Below are 17,502 nucleotides of genomic sequence, written 5' to 3'. Positions count from 1 at the left end.
GAAATAATGATCCTTGAGCATTAGTAAATTTTACTGAGAAAAATGGAGAGTAGTAATTAGTCTAGAAAGTTTGGTAAGTGGGTTTCAGTTAAGACAATTGTACTAAACTTTTTCAAATTTCCTGCATCAGTTACATATTTTTCCAGTCAAAAATCATGAGGGTGTTTATATCAAAGTTCATATTATGAGCAAAAAGAATGTTAAGAATACCAGTACTACCATTTTTTAAATGATTATTTTAAGAAGCCGTGTTTTGAAACTGAAATGACCCCTGTTCCTACGAATCATTTGACAATTGTTAGCCCTGAATTCTGGAAAAGAAACAGATAAAAAGATTAATATAGACGAATTCCTTAGAACTCTGTTCATACTCCTCCTAGGACAAATCCTCCTAGAACAAATAACTGAAAGACAGCTTGGGATTATCTGCAGAAATATGAAAAAGGTCCTCCACCATGACATTTGTGCCTTGAAACCAGATTGCCGTGGATTGAACCCCTTGACATTGTGAGGCAGAATAAACCTGTCCACCTCTAGTTTGTGAGTATCAGATCTTTTTTTCCTCAGAAAGAGGAAGGCTGGTGAAGGCAGGAGAGTTTCACCCAGCAGCACGAACAGAGAACTTTATATGCTGAACTTGGGAGCAAAGTAAAAAAGTCACCTGATTGGTGACAGTGAGGTGTTTGTTTCGGGAATGGTCTGATCAGTTGGCTGTTGATGAGTGGATGAAATTTGGCTGTTTATTGCTCCTAAATTAGATTTCCCTTGCTTACGACTTAATTATGTTGTAGTTTGTTACTCAGAAACTCAAAGCGCTGATCTTGAGTTCAGCGGCTACTTGCTTATGTAACAGTTGTTATGGTGAGGGAAAGGGGATCTGAAAATTACACTTCTCTGCAGGTCCTTTGACCAGTAGGTCAGGCCTTGTGCAGATAGCGTAAGGTGTTTTAGATTTTAATTGATTTACTTATTTGTAAAGGACTGTCCCCACAATCAGGCATGAACTGAGAAGGGTTTGAGTTTTAGAGATAGACTGAAAAATAAGAAAAGGAGCTCTATTCTAATGAAGAACCAGCTGATCTTACCCCTTTCTGTTATGGGAGTGGATTAAGTAGTGGAATCATAAATGCCTCAAGAATGTGGAGCCTAGTTGTCTGTGGAAAGACAACCTAAAAAGGGAACCTAAATTTTTGAGTTCGATTTAATTTGAAGTGAGTGTATAGTATCTAAGGTGAAACACGAAGCAGGACATGAAGGGTACAAGGCTGGAGATAATGTGGAACACTTGAAAATGACGCCACTATGGTTTATCAGAGGAGGAGGCAATAGCTATTCTGCATGCCATTCTAATTCCTTTTCTAAGTTCCTGTGCCCAGGGAGAGGGACTTAAAAGATGACGATGTCTCTGCTCAACCGAAGAAGACAATGACTTCCAGACCTAAAAATGACAGAGTCCTTCCTGAAGGCAGGAAGGGTGGAGGCCAAGGCAGCAAGCGCTCGCCATCCCTCATTCTTGTTTAGCCCTCTCTGCTCAGCTGCACTTCAACGAGGATTGTGCCTCAACATAGGGATGTTGATCCGAGAGGAGCAACAGGGGGAAAGCTGTCCCCCTAAACTTGCACGCTGGCTTTAGTGAGCACTTGGCTAGGTGACTCTGAATGATGTTTAGAGTTTTAAATGCACTGTTTTCCCTTTGAAGGTGTGATACATGTGATTTTTAAAAAAAACTGAATTTATTGGTATATTCTAGGTAGACAGTACAGTTACATTCATTACTGGGATCTTGTACCTTTACATGCCAGGTCTTGGTTCTCATTTTTTCCCCTTGTCCCCACCCTTCCTTCACCCCCTCCTCCCCTCCCCACCTTCAAACAATGTAATTTTTGAAATAAACTGAAAATATGCAGATTAATAGAAAATCATAACAAAGTTATTAACAGAGATATGAGTTATAAAAAAGCACAGTATGAGACTTCAAGGAAAGAGACAGAATTAGATAGCTAAAACTTGTATAGAGCTAAGCAAGCAACAGGGCTTGGACATCTGTTTTAATGGGGCAGGCGGTGGCCAGCTATGAAAGTTGATGAGATAAGTGGACAGAAAAATGATTGTCAGGCTATGAAAATGAAGCTCCCAGGGGAAAGCCACTCATGATAATTTCTGTCTGCACCAGATATCAGATTCCCAATTTCTTTTTCCTGCGGGGAAAAAAAAATTTCTAGGCAGGAGTGAGGATATCAGGAAAATCTATTTATGTCTCCTTGCTCTTTACTTCAGAGATGTAGATTTCCTTTACAGTTGTAAATTTCTTCTATAAAAGATCAGCTTTTCAGACAGTTTCTCAGAATAACCATCTTGAAATATATCAAAGAAATATATTTTGGGGTGGCATTTGGGGGACCCACAGAATGATATAGTAGTTGCACATCACCCATGCATAGCACTTCCTATTACGGATACTTGTGCCATGTGTCATAAACCAGAGACTTGTCATGCTAGAGATAAAGGATACCCGTAACTTAAAGGAGGTTTATTTTGTCTCGTGTTTCAGTCCACAGTGAACTGGCTTCGCGCTAGTACAACAGGGCACAGGGGCACAATGGAAGAATAGCAGCTCACTCAAGGCAGCCAGGAAGCAGAGAGAGTCAAGAGAGGTAGCTGGGAAGGGAGTTAGAACCTCAGGGTCATGCCCACAGTGGCCCATATCTTCCAGCCAGGCCCCACCCTCCTAACAGCAGGGTCAGTTATACTGCCCCTATAATCCAATCATAGTGTCTCAGTGTGAGAGCATGAGACTTTTGGGGCATCTAGATATAAATCATAACAATAAGCAAGACAGTTAGGGTAGAATCTACAAACTTTTATTCTCGATTCTTAAATCAAAGTATCTAAGGTCATGGCAAACTTATTTGGTTGAAAAAGATCTATCCTGAGCTCTTATGAGGCTATTTAACTTTTTTAAAAGTTTAGAAATCAATTTTTGTAGGAATATTCTTGTTTCACTCTAGAAATAATACTGTTTGGTAGTAAATAACCACAGTAGACCACACTGGTGGTGGTGCCTATAGATAAAATTGGTAACTATTTTATGTTTTGAAAATCCTAGAACAATTTTTGAGTGTTGAATTATTTCTGTCTATAAGGATTTTGGAAAAGGAATTGTAAATTTACATTCTGTGGATTTCATTTTTATCATCCACAGTTCATCAGTGTTATTATGAGTGTCTTTGTATTGTCATGGCTGCTTTGATGTGTCTTGACTTAATTTCTAATGTTTATCTTTCTCGATCATATGGAGTTTGAGGAAAAAGCACAAGTTCCGCTGCACAGTACCAGATGCATGTTTTTAATAATCTGCTTTTCTGCTGGATGCCACTCAGAACAACATTCACCGCAGTTTTATTACACCTTATAAAGACAGTCATGAAAGAGGACTCCAGAACTGCTCCAGAAGGGGCAGGGACACTGGGAGAAGTGTGTGCAAAGTGAGGGGAGGATTTTAAGGACAATTAATGGCAATGCATCTTTTACTGTAATATTTTAAAGTTTATTTATATACATTATTTAATTTATATAATATTATATATATATATATATATCTGGATGCTTTTTATAAATATCTTTTCTGCGTCCAACTTTTTCTCCTGCTCTCAAGGAGATATTTTATCTACTTGTCTATATTAAATGGAAAATGCTAAATTTTTACTTATTTAGAAATTTATGCATTAGCAGGGAATAAACAGCACATGAAACATTTAATGGATAAATTGTGGTATTTCAGAAATCCATCGGCCCCGCAGAGAGATTTTGAGAGGGGTAAGACGAGCACTTGCTCTATGCCCCTGAAACCAGATCACTAAAAATATTAAGATTTACCTGTTCATAACATCAATGGGAAATGAATACTGCCATAAATAAAAAATACTACGGCTGGAAACTTAGTGGAAGGTGAGTTCAGGATTATGAACATAAAGCCATTTTCTTCATGAAATGGTTGCTACAAATTTTCTATGAAAATAACTGTAGTATTTCTACAGCTGCATATACACACATTCATGTTTGCTTTGTTTTTGTTTTCTGTAATAAGTGTCTCTAAAAAGCATGCTTGATGGTTGGGTACTTACCAATACCACATGCAGTCAGTGAGTACAAAGGAAAGGTTTATCTTCTAAATTCCCAAGTTGTATAATTCTCCATAACCGGAAACTGCATGTGTACTGTAGTAGGTTTGTCAGAAAAGAAACAGTTCACACATCTCTCCTTTCAGCTGCTAGAGTAAACGAGAATTCTGCAAACCCTGACATTGCATTAAAATAGCCAGTATAAATACAACCTCGCCTCTGCAGTTGGAAAACTTTGGGGTAATGAACTGAAATGTCTAAGGAAACAAATGTCAAAATTGAACAAAAGATTTTAAATTTACTACCTTCATCAGCACTCACGAACAGCAATTAGCTTCGCTCAACGACAGTTCGGCAAACCCGCTGCAGAGGCGCTATGCTCCTGGGCCTTTCTGACAAGTACAACATTTGACCTACTTTACTAAACGAATCCGATGACTGCGTTAGGACCAGGCCTTTAGCACGCTGAGGTGTCTGTGCTAGGCGCCCTGTTGCTGCACGCTGGAGGGGTCCCTGGCACCACTGGTGCTGTCTTCCCGGATATTACAGCACATTCATAAGCACTGAAATACATTTCAGACCCGCATGATGACTTTTTATGGTCCCTATTACTGAAGTTTAAATTCATGTGCCTGCAGCATGGAATACATTGTTTCCTTCAGCTCTGTCATGCGCCTCCCCTAACATTCAAGGCAATCTATTATCACCAGTCACCGGGAGCCATAAATTACCTCACACCCCGACGATAAAGGCTGTCTTTGTATCCATGTGTTTTGTTGAGCCAGCAGAGTTTGTAGAAAAGATCGGGGAAGGAAAAAAGAACTCTGTCAAGTATCTGATTAAACAATGTCTCGATATAACGGTTTTCGTTTGTCAGGAATGTTTTCCTATTTATTTTTTAGCTTTACAAGTAGTTTCACTGTGTGATGATGAATAAATAAAACCTCATTTTTCTTGATTAGAGCATGAAATGAAAGAATGAAGAAAGTGTCAGACCCCAAATGATGTCACATTTGGAATATTCATAGGGATTTCATTTTAAGAAAATTATTAAAGGGAAGTGGGAAGGGGACGGGAAAGGAAATAAGGGAAAAGAAAAATGTGAAAAAAGGAAAAAATGGAAACAAAGTCTTTGTAAATAGGGGAGGGTGGAGGGGCTGAAGGGAGGGCAGAGGCATGGGGAAAAAATAACAACTAAGACCTGTCATGTAAAGGTTCAAGATCCCAGTGATAAATGTAGCTTTACTGTTTGCTTTAAATGGACCAATAAACTTAACAGGGAAAAATTATTTTCATGTCTTCTCTTTTTTTTGTTGCGCAAATGAACTAATTAAATACAACAAAAACATTTCAAATGACATAAAATTAGTAAAGTTTAGTTTCAGATAGTAAGTAGCCTGTAAATTTTGGGTGGGCCACATTATTAAAAATGGTTGCTGAGGACATTCTAAAACTTTTCATAATAAATGTTGGGTCTTTCCTTCTGAGAACAACATACTGCTATAAATTATTTTAAAATGTTAATAAATGACTGTGGTTTTGTGATTGCTAAGTTTCTCAGTCTGTTTTAAAGGATGTTTAATAATTTTGTGTGGATAAAATGTAAAAGGGAAATTGTATCATATGCAAATTTTAGTTTAGTAAAGCTGTTGCTTTAAAAAAACGGATCTATCACTTTGATATAAAAGATTTCTGTGAATTGTTTGTACTTAAGCAATTTATGTATCCCAAATATAAAGAGTAATGACCCAAAGTGGTGGTCCAATGATTATTTGACTTCCACAGAAAATATATTCTGATTGATCTCTTTAGCTACTTTATACTATGGGCATAGGATTTTGAATTTTCTCTGTTCTGTGCTCATCCCACATCATAATCAAATGACTAATTTTATTAACTTAAGAAAATTGACAGATTAATCTAACTTAATTGGCCTACAAATTAACGAATGCAACTGGTAAAACAAGGGTCTTTTAGAAGTAAAAGGTCCGGACACACACCGGTTGGGCATTTCTCCAGTTCTGGAGCAGCCATAGGTTTTGCAAGGTATTCAAAAGAAGATACACATCAAAACTTGAGAGAACACACCAGAGAGTGTTCTTTGACAAGCAGCATGACCAGATTAAATGTAAGCCAACTACTTGTCCCTTAAATATTGCTGAGAGAAACAAACATGCCCATAAATCAAAGTGAGGTTATCAGGCTTAGTGCAAGGATGAAGGCTGGGAGAAAGTCAGGGTATAATTTATACTTTCTTAAACTCATACAGTTCCAGAGGCCTTATTGGTCTTCTCTATAGAGAAATGGAAAGACATGATTGTGTGTGTGTGTGTGTGTGTGTGTGTGTGTGTATGTGTGTAGTTTTGATAAGGGAATTTGAAAACAAAATAATAACAGTTCATGAATAGAGGACTCATACCTTTGGAATTAGCACTGGATTTTCAGGCCATCAGAATGATATTTATTGAACTCAGAGACACTCCTTTCTTTCCCCCTGGTAGAATCATGTAATTACCATAAAAATATAGAACATTGAGTCAAATCATAAAATTTCTATGAGTTGTGATAGCTCTGATAGCCTAGAATAGACATCTTCTTCTCTGTTTATCCTTAGTATTTTTTTATTCCATTGGACTGTTTGAGTAACTTGTTTTTCTTTTATAGTATGAAGTCTGAATTGTTTCTTAACTATTATCTAGAATTACCCTCTTATAAACATCTTTCTCTACTAAATTATCCTAGATGACTACTGACATTAGCATGCTAAACTACACACTACTCTCAAACACCCTGTTTTGCTTTGATGTTAAAGACACCAGCTGCAGAAAACTAGGGTCTGGGACCTGATTAGCAACTATGGCAGCCAAACCTTGCAGAGGTTGTTCTGCCATTGGAAAAATAGAGATAACAAAACCCAAAAAGTCATTCTTCCAAGCAATTGTGGGATTAGAAAATGAGCAAATGTATGTAAATGATGTATGTGTAGAGATAATTGTATTATGTTTCAATCTGTTACAGTCGGGGAGTTGTGGGCTCGGGGGATTTAAGAGACTTGCTCAAAGTCACATAGTGACTCCGTAAATGAACCAATCACGGATTTCTTTCCCTTTTTAAAAAATCTTCTACCTAGTATTTAAAAATTATTTGAATTAAGGCACTTATTTTGAAGGTATAGACACTTTTGGTAAATATTTCCTCAAAGTACAGTATAACAAGCATAGAAAAACGCACAAATCACAGTTATACAGTTTGTCGACATTTCACAAAGTGAAACATTTCAGAAATGGCATAAACATCACTAGCAGCCAGGACACTCTACCCTGCCATTCAAGGATAAACACCTCCGGCTCCTAATGACAGGTTATTTCTGCCCTTGTACCTGTTGATGCTGCAGTGAAGACTCTCCAAGTTCAGCGCTCCCCGCGGGAAACGCCCCACCTGACACAGTTTTCCCTCCCTGGACCAACCTCCAGGCCTTCATGCCCCTGCCATCGTGGATCATGGGTGTGGGCCAGGTCGCTCTCTATGGCTGAGGAGCTTCCCTAAGCGGGTGACAGCCAAGGCTTGAGCCCTCAGTGTTGCCAACAGCGAAGGGAGCCAACTCACCTTCCTTAAGGTTAGTTACGGGGCACGTCTGTGTCTGCCCTAATTCAGAAATGCAGTTGGGCTGGGAATTTAGCTCAGTGGTTCCTCCACCTGCCTCACAAGCCCAAGGACCCCGAGTTCGATCTCCGGTACCAAAAACCAAACCAAAACAAAACAAAAAACAACCAACCAAACAAACAAACAAAAAAGGGAATCTTATATTATTCACTCTTTTGTTGCATGATCTCTTTTGCCCGGTATTATGCTTGTGAGATATATCCATGTTTTGAATAGCAGTAGTTTGTCTGTGTTGTATAGTATTCCCGTGCGTGAATTACACTATCAATTATGTATTTACTATATGACTGATAGATACTAGTTGGTTTTCTTGCTTTGTTTTGTTTTGGTACCGGGATCAGACTTGGGCCCTTGAGCTTGCCAGGCAGGGAGTGGAACCACTGAGCCAAATCCCTGACCCATGACTGATAGATATTAGGCTACTTCTAGTCTATGGCTATTACAAACGGTGCTTTTATAAACATTTTATATATATTAGTGGACCTTTGCCTATATATTTTACGGAATGTTGAGGGTCAGGGATTAGACATATATTCCTAAGAATAAAATTAATGAGTAACATTATAATTATATGTTCAGTAGCTACTGTCAAGCAGTTTTCTAAAGTTATGAGGAGTCCAGTTCCATAGTCATCCTTACCAACAAATGGCATTGTCTGTCTTTTCCCTTTTTATCTTTCTGATATTTATGTAGATATATTATTCCACTGAAGTCTTTTAGTATCTCCCAAATAATTAATGAAACAGATTATTAAAAAATGTTTATTAGCCATTGAGACATTTGTTTTGTGTAATATTCCTTCATGTTGGTTTAGACACTGCGAAGGAAAAATCATTTGAAAGGCCTTTATTAGGAAGTATTGCCAGGAAAACTGTTCTGATTTTAGAAGGGTGGAGTTGCGAACTGGAGAGAGAAAGAAGCCAAACAATAGATGGAAAGCCATGTTCCACAGCACGTAATTCTTGTTCAGCCCTACAAGGAAACTCTGGAGACCCTGTAAGTCACTATCAGTGTATTCCAGTTGGGGGATGAGGGAGATTGGCGTGTTTACACCCAAGGCTATGTCAGTCCCTTGTGAAGAGATGTACCAAGGAATATAAATCCTCAAGAAATTCCATCTCCTGTTTATGTATGCAAAATGGGTTTCAGAAAGTCGATTATGTTCTCCAAAAAGAGATTGGAATTAAGACCCCAGAAATGAGTGTGTACATGACTGGAAAAAGATCTGAGAGACATGTGGGGTGGCTATCAGCATTTGCTCTTTTTACTCTTAGCTTTCCTATCTTTCTCATCAATTTGTAGAATTTTTTTTTGTTGTTATTTTGAGACAGGGTCTCACTATGTAGTTGAGACTGACCTGGACTCACTATGTAGCCCAGGCTGCTCTCGAACTCACAGCAATCTTCCTGCCTCAGCCTCCCAAGTGTTGGGATTATAGGTGTGCACCACCACGCCTGGCTAGAAATTGTTTCTATATACAAAATATGGCTACTTTGTCGGATATATGAGTTATAAAAATATTTTCTGACTATGTAGTTGACTGACCTGGACTCACTATGTAGCCCAGGCTGCTCTCGAACTCACAGCAATCTTCCTGCCTCAGCCTCCCAAGTGTTGGGATTATAGGTGTGCACCACCACGCCTGGCTAGAAATTGTTTCTATATACAAAATATGGCTACTTTGTCGGATATATGAGTTATAAAAATATTTTCTGTTGATTGTCATTATGTTTCCTTAACGATGTTCTTAATAAACAGAAGCTTTTAATTTCAATATATGCATTTTCTAGGTCATGTTTAAGAAATCTTTGGCTACCTCAAGGTTGTAAGATGTTCTGCTGTGCTTTCTTCCTGAAGCATTAGTGTGCAACCTTCCCTTTTTCAAACTACCATCTATTAGCTATGGGTTTTACTATGCAGTACGAGGCAAGGGTAGGCTCCTTCTTCCATATAAATGTTCTGTTGGCCCAGCAGAACTTACTGAAAACCCTGCTGTTCCTCCCTCTTCTGCAATACTACACCTGCCCTTGAACAGGTCACTTTGTTTGTGATCTCTCCATATCCTCCAGATGGTGTAAATTCTATCGCTCTATATGTCTCCCTATCTGGGGATATAAACTCTCCAGCTATGCTCATTTTCTGAAGCTTAGTTTTGTTTTCTTTTAGCATTTGACCTTTCCATATATGTTTTAGAGTAAACATCATTTTCTAGAATACAGTCTTGGATGTTAATAACACTTTTATTGATTACATAGATCAATTTTGGGAAAACTGACATTTCAACACTACTAAGGTTTAAATCTATAACATGGCATGTTTGTCCACTTACTTTGATCTTCTTCAATTTTCCTCTACATATATTAGTTCTTTGTGGCTGCTGGAGTCCACTGCCAGAACTAGAAGGGAAATTTGTTTCCTCATGAGTCTAGAGGCTAGGAGTCTAAAATCAATTGTACTGAACCAAAACCAGAGTGTCTGTGGGTCCCACTCTGGAAGTACTACGGGAGAGTTTGTTCCTTCGCTCTTCAAGTTCCTATTGGTTGTCAGCATTCTTTGGTATGGTAATTTTAGTTTGCAAATTTCTCTCTTTTCCATCTTCACATCACATTTTCCTCTGTGTCTCTATCAAAGCTTCGTGTGTGTCTGTCTTACAAGGGTACATGGAATTGCATTTAGATACCTCAGGATAATGCTTCCATCTCAGTATTATTACATCAATGAGATATCCCAAAACATTTATTTTTTAGCACATAAGATAATATTTATGAGTTCCAGACATGAAGGCCTTGGTACCTTTTGTAGGGCCACTTTCTCACCTGTCATATTATATTTTGCTTTTCAGCACAGAAATATCACACCTCTTAAAATTGGATTTATTGCAGGGTGTGGATAGTGCATTGCAGTGATCCCAGAACTTGGGAGGATGAAGCAGGAGGATTGCCACAAGTTCAAGGCCAGCCTATGCTACATATTGAGACAAAAATCAAAGTAAATAAATATATAAATAAGCAAATACATAAAATTAGATTTGTTATTGGATGTGTAACATTTTTAATGATACTGAGTATGGTATTAGTTATCATGATTTGAGTTTCCACTTGCTTTAGATATTCAAGAGTCCAAGTATATTTTATCAATTAATGTGTGTTTAGAGACCTTGCTACATTTAATGACCAGTTAAAGTCAGTTTTCTGCAGATTATTTTGGATTTTCTCCATGAATAACTATTATATCAACAAATAATGTGATTTTTATTTCTTTTCAATCTGTATGCCTCTACTTTCTTTTTCTTGTTTTATTGTACTGACCAGTATCTTAAGTGCAATGTGAAATTGAAGTGATCATGTTGGGAGTTCATATTTCATCTCTCCCAAATAGGGAAGCCTTTCAACATTTCACTGTTACAATATATTTAATACTATACTTACTTTTAACTTATTCCACTTAATTTAATATATTTAATACTATACTTACAAACTTTTAAGTATACGTGTATCTTTATGTTAATGAGTTTGGTCTGTAAGTTAGTACTGTCACATCCTCTGCAAGGCATGACACTGAGATTCATGGTGCTCCTAAACAACTGTGAAGTATTCTTGCTTCTAATCTCCTTATAAAAGAGCTTTTGTGAGACAGATGTTATTTCTGCCATCAGGACTTGGAAGAATACACTGCTAAACGTATTTGGGCCAATATTTCTTTGTGGGAAGGCTAAAAAGAAGTAGTTATAAGATACTGCATTTATATAAATCTTTTTGCTTTTTATTGAATTTATTGGTACAATCTAGGTATACAATACAGTTACATTCATTACTGGGATCCTGTACCTTCACATGACAGGTCTTGGTTCTCATTTTTCCCCTTATCTCTGCCCTCCCTTCACCCCCTCACCCCCTCCACAGCATTTATATACATTATATACAGAATATTTTAAAATTTTACTCGTCCATTTTATCTAAATTCAAATTTAAGGCTATGAAGAGTTAATCCCATAATTGTCTTGATTTGAGAAGTGAGACTGGCCAAGGCCTGTGTGCTGAGGTCAGAGTGACTAGCACCCAAATTCCGTTCTCAAAGTTAAACCTTTATTAAGACAAGGTTAATTATTAATCACGAGCGATATTTTGTCTGTTCCATTCCTAAATCAAGAATGCTTTGTCTTTTCCTTTTTAAGCCTTGCCTGCATCAGTAACGTGTCCAGAACAACTTCGCATCCTCTCACATGGCCCCTTTACCTCAATCTATGACGTCACCGTAAACATCAAGAGCTCTGGGTTCTCAGGGCCTTTGCCTATTCAGCCTTGTTTGCACAAGGTTGGTCATTCTGACTCCCCGTTTCTCTGTCTCTTTGATTCTGTCTTTGAGGTTTTCTTTTAACCTTGCATTGTAGAACTGAGCAGGAGATTGGCACCTACTGCAGGGATCTCTGATAAGTTCAATGCCAAGAAACATTCTTCAGGTTGATTATGATTGAGAGAGAACTATCAAGATCTCTAAAGCACATGTAAATATCTAAAACTTCCCTCATAATTAGAGAAATCCAAATAAAAACTGCAAATATCATATGTAAAAAAATTGCAAAGAGCTGAACAACACACAGCATTGACATAGGTAAAAGAGCTTATGTTTGTAAGCTTTTTATACTGATATTAACTTGATAGTGTATGTCAAAATATGTAACATCTATGAGCACAGCCACTTCTATATAAATACAATTATAATCATAAAAACAAGAAATGATCTATGTACGAGGATAATCAGTAATACTGATGGTAAAAGACTGAAACAAATTCATTCAATGAAACAATGGCTAAAACTTACTTTTTCTTGATGTGAACTACTATGTAGTTATGTAGAATAGTGAGTCAGGTGTAACATTGCCTAGATTTGAAGGGAAAAACACAACTCACTATAGTTTGCATATTATGTTGTCCTCAACGCACATACAAATATTATTCATTTCTGTATTGGTCAGTGCTCAATAGAAAAGAAGATTTAATGCAAGATATACACATATATAGAATTTATAAGATTGGCTTGCATATCTACCCACCGATTCCAGTGTAAAAGCCTGCAAAAGGTCTGTCCTCATGCTGGACAGCCAAAGGATCCAAGCAAAGGCCTGGAGCTCACTACAAGGCCACCTGAAAGTCTGCAACAGCGGACTGAATGGTCTGGATGGAAGGCTAAAGGGTCTCTGCAAAGGGTGATGGGGCTGCACTGGAAGCCAGGAGACAGCTGTTAAAAGGGAAGGTCCTGGAGCTCCTCCAAAGAAACAGAAGAGAGCCTTCTTTCTCTGTTACCCTTCCCATCATTCGGGCAACAAAGGTTGAGTCTTCTGTCTTCAGTAAGTCCCTTCAGCCACATTAAGAACTGTGATGGAGCTGAGCGTCGTGGCGCACTCCTGTAATCCCAGCACTCGGGAGGCTGAGGCAGGAGGATCTCTGTGAGTTCAAGAGCAGCCTGGGCTACATAGTGAGTTCCAGGTTAAGTCTCAACTACATAATGAGACCCTTTCTCAAAACGCAAAACAAAACAAAAAAACAAACAAGAACTGTGATGATCCAATTCAGCTGGGCATTTCTTACTCAAGTTGACACAATGAGTTATTGATCAATATTACTTTTTGCAAAGAATTATTTCTGCAGAAGTATTCCTGACCTATTATCACAGAATGTCTTAGAAAAATGTCTAAGAAATTTGTGTTTTGGGACACAAAATGAGTGTGGTAAGGGTATAAGGGAGAATTCCTTTTCATTAAATTTTCATGTTACAAGGGTAACTGGACCACATTCATCTAGAAGGGCCTGTTTCTATTGACGTTTTGGGTTGGATACTTCGTTATTTGGTGAGCTCATGGGATGTTTAGCAAAATTTCCCGACTCTATGTACTCCATGCCAGGTCCAGAAACTTTTCATCTCCGGTTGTAGCAGCCAATATCACCCTTCCGCCTGAACTGTGACAACATAAACTTCCTCCAGACCCAGATGGATATCCCTGGACTCCTGCCCCCGCTTGCCAAGTTGAGAACTAATAGGAAGCCAATGAAACATTGATGGAGTCCCTACATATGAAGGCTATGAGCCAGCCTATATGAAGTCGTGCTTTGTTTTGTGTATTTCTGCACAGCATATTCTTTGTAAGGCCTGAAGAAATAAGGAAAGGTCATTTTGCTGTGAGCAGAGTTTTTGTCTTCCTTTGCTGTGATTTATACCTGGATGTCCCTTCAAAACCTAATGCACCCATAGTCAGGGCCTATGGGAGAGAACTAGGTATTTATCAGTGGGTTTGTCCATTTATGAGTTTAGGACTGAGTGAGTTGTCACGTTTTAGGGCCCGATCGGAGGAGATGGGTCATGGGGTACATGGCTGAAAGCCTGTATTTCTCTCCTTGCACCTGCTTTTGCTCTTTGCTCCATGCTGCATGGGAGGAGCAGCCTCTCCTCCATTGCACCACGTACCATCCTGTTTCTGCCCTGGAGTCAGTAGCCTTGGATTGAACGTGAACCAAAATAAACTTCTCTTCCTTTAAGGTGACGGCGTGGGGTATTGTGTCCTAGCAACAAGGAAGGAAAAGGACTGAGACATCCTTTGATGGAAAGAGCCACTTTTCTAAATTTCTGTTCAGTGAACTGCATAAATCGTTAATAGTTTAAATGAAAAATAACAAAAATTTCCAAAGAGAATTTTACCATATTGAAGGTACTATATTGGTGTCAAAATTTACCATACTGAAGTTGCTAAAATGATTTTAATGAAGCATATATATCAAACTATTGCATTCGGCTTTGAGATGATTAAAACCCAGCTGTCATCCCTTGGATAAATGAAAATATGGCATTTATAGCATGAAATAGAAAACATTTTTGTGAATGTCATAAAATGTATTTTCTTTTTTATTAGTACATGTTTGCCATACCTAATGGTTATATTTATTTCCACATAAATATATTTTTACACCTTTACAAAAAGTATGATACATATATTTTTATCTTACTTTGGAAGCATGGATTTTTTATCACTCATAAGGTTATTTTTGGATCCTAAATTAAAATCCTAGAATATATACATAAATTTTAGATGCTCAAGTTTAGTATATTGAAAACAATAAGTAACAACTTGTTTTGGTTAGAAAAGGGTAGCTGGTCATCAAGTAATTGACACTGACCAGTTCCAGCTTGTGTGTCACTACCAAGTGAACGTGCAGACACAGTTTTCATGTCCAAATGCACCAGGTGCCACATTTGATGAGTTTCAAAGCACTCACGTACCAAGGCAGGACTGTAGTATAGCACCCATGACTGTGCACTGTGACACATCGGCTGGACTCGAGTAAGAACTGCCTGGAAGATTGTGAGATTTTGGGTGTGTTTCTGAATGATGAACATGTAGATTATAAACCAAAGAAAGAGGACTCACCCCAATTTGAGGAGCACGTTAGGCTTTAGACTGGATGGAATAAAAAAGAAAGAAGAAGGAAGCATTTCTCTCTTCTTTGCAGAGCTGTGGTCTTCACCATTGCCTTTGGATACTGATGTCCACTGCCTTCTACCCTCCAACACAGACTCCTCAGCTTCGCTGGTGACTTTGTACTGAGCTTTCATGCCTTTGACCTTTGACTGCTCTCGGATCCTCGGGCTTTCCAGCATGTTGATGACCATTTTGGATTTTTCTTCCTCCAGTATAAAGCAGTATATGACTTTCTACATGGTTTTATATACATTTGGGGTGATTCTAGGAAGGACATGGAACATAGGAATCATTCAGAAATTATTAATTACCTAGAGTAACTTTGAAATATCAAGGAAAATATCCTATATTTTTTTGATGAAAATAAAATGGCAAACTACTTTTTTGTCAATATTTACTATTTTTAATTTTGGTAATCACAAATTTATCATATATTTCAATACTTCTGTCTTAATTTCACTGAGAATGCAGACCATCAAAAACTGATTGAAATCTCTTCTCTGCCTTCTAAAAAACCCTGAAAAGATAAGTCTTATACAGAATGTGAAACTGATTAATGACAAGTTAGGAAGAAGAAACAGGAAGCCAGTTAGTCATTGGTACCATATAGCTTTTGTATTCTTAAAAACAACTTAAATCTAGTTCATTTGGTTTGATAGAAGTTCAAGAACACAGGATCATGCCATTCACTTTATTTTTGATAATTTTCTTGTGTCTGCCTTTTAGCCTTTTGAAACAAAAACAAAATAATCTGAAATGACAATTTATAACTATATGAAATAGATTCAACTCTGGCTAAAAAGGCATAATGTCACCAACTCTTATGTGACATGGAAGTGGATTGTTTCTTTTTTGTTCATATAAAATAGAACTTTGTCCATGCATGGTGGTGCATGCCTGTGATCCCAGCACTCGGGAGGCTGAATCAGGAGGATCACTGTGAGTTCGAGACCAGCCTGGGCTTCATAGTGAGTTACAGGTCAGTCTCAACTACATAGTGAGACCCTGTCTCAAAAACCAAAAATAGAACTTGGACTATTTGAGCTGTGTGTTTTTTGAATGTGGGAACAGTAACAACAAGAAATGGTGAGGTCAACAGAAATAGTGCTGGATACTCTTGAGGTAAGGGCCGTATCGAACACATTATTGTACTTCTTTTTTTCTTGGATATTTTTTATATATATGATGATTTTTTTACAGAAGAAAATTAATTTTAGATAGGTTAAATAATCCAGAGAAGTAAAAATAAGGTGTTGGTTCACATTCAGATTTCAGAACCCTTTTTTTTTTTCAGTAGGTAAAAGCAAGAAAAAACAAACTGTTACATATTAGCCATGTATTTTAGCATCTAGAGGTTTCTAAAAATTGAACTGGAATTGATAATAATATAGAGGTAATATTTTATTCCCAAATAAAACTTGCTTCCTAAGACTAATGTACACACTTTTAAAAATAAATGCCGTCTATCTCCAGTCTTTAGAGATACATTTCATCTGAAAATTGCTATGCAAAATAGAAACAGCAATGGTTTCTGATTTTATATCTCAAATTAAAGACATCACCCAAAATGCTGATTTGTTTTTATCTATTGTAAACCAGAAGTCCTATTAGCAAAGAAGACTTTGTTGATAACATGCTTCATTACACTGCATTTTAAAATGTGTGGTTAATTCTCAGGACTGCTGTATAAATGGTATCATTTTTTAAAATACTCGAACCATTCCAAGATGCCAGTAACTGCCAGAGCTGCCTCTGTGTAGGCAGAGACCTGCCTGTGTGTGCCGAGCAGTACCCAAGGTAGTATTAGTTTTACTGAAGGGTAATGTATTGGCTAAGAGATCAGCATCCTTCTAATTCTTAAGAAAAGATAGAATATTTATCATCCACCAAGACCATCTAGAAAGCAAACTCTTGCTTTTTGAAATATGATCTGCAAAAACTGGATTTGGTAATTTTTGTGAGGCAGGATGGTCTTTTTCCATCAGAGCTGCCAGCCGTTTTTCAGCTTCGTTAGTAAAGGAGAGTCTCTTTACATTGAGTATGCTCATTACATACAAATTAGAGTTCACACAGTGGCTTCTCAACCCCATGAATGTAAGTGCTAATGAACAGAAAAGGTTCACCAGTAAAGAATAACTCCGGCAGGATACAGTCGCACACTACTGTTTGCAGCATTGGGAAAAGGTTTCAGTATTAATGCCTCTTGTCAGAAAAACCCTTACAACCTCTATTAAATCATCTTCTCTA

At 37.7% G+C, this 17,502-nt stretch overlaps 1 long non-coding RNA gene across 1 annotated transcript in view; it reads right to left on the bottom strand.

Annotated features, from left to right (window-relative positions):
* Window positions 1–4,924, bottom strand: part of LOC117287050 — a 20,346-nt gene extending 15,422 nt beyond the window's left edge. The window contains exon 1 of the long non-coding RNA XR_004518226.1: window positions 4,427–4,924. This is a non-coding gene — a long non-coding RNA (uncharacterized LOC117287050). The remainder of the gene's footprint in view (window positions 1–4,426) is intronic.
* Window positions 4,925–17,502: the final 12,578 nt, after the last annotated feature.

Source organism: Fukomys damarensis, unplaced genomic scaffold, assembly GCF_012274545.1.
Source record: "Fukomys damarensis isolate Sample0158 unplaced genomic scaffold, DMR_v1.0_HiC HiC_scaffold_3, whole genome shotgun sequence".
Taxonomy (NCBI): Eukaryota; Metazoa; Chordata; class Mammalia; order Rodentia; family Bathyergidae; genus Fukomys; species Fukomys damarensis.
The sequence above is the reverse complement of the archived record's forward strand: the minus strand, read 5'-3'. Positions and strand labels throughout refer to the sequence as shown.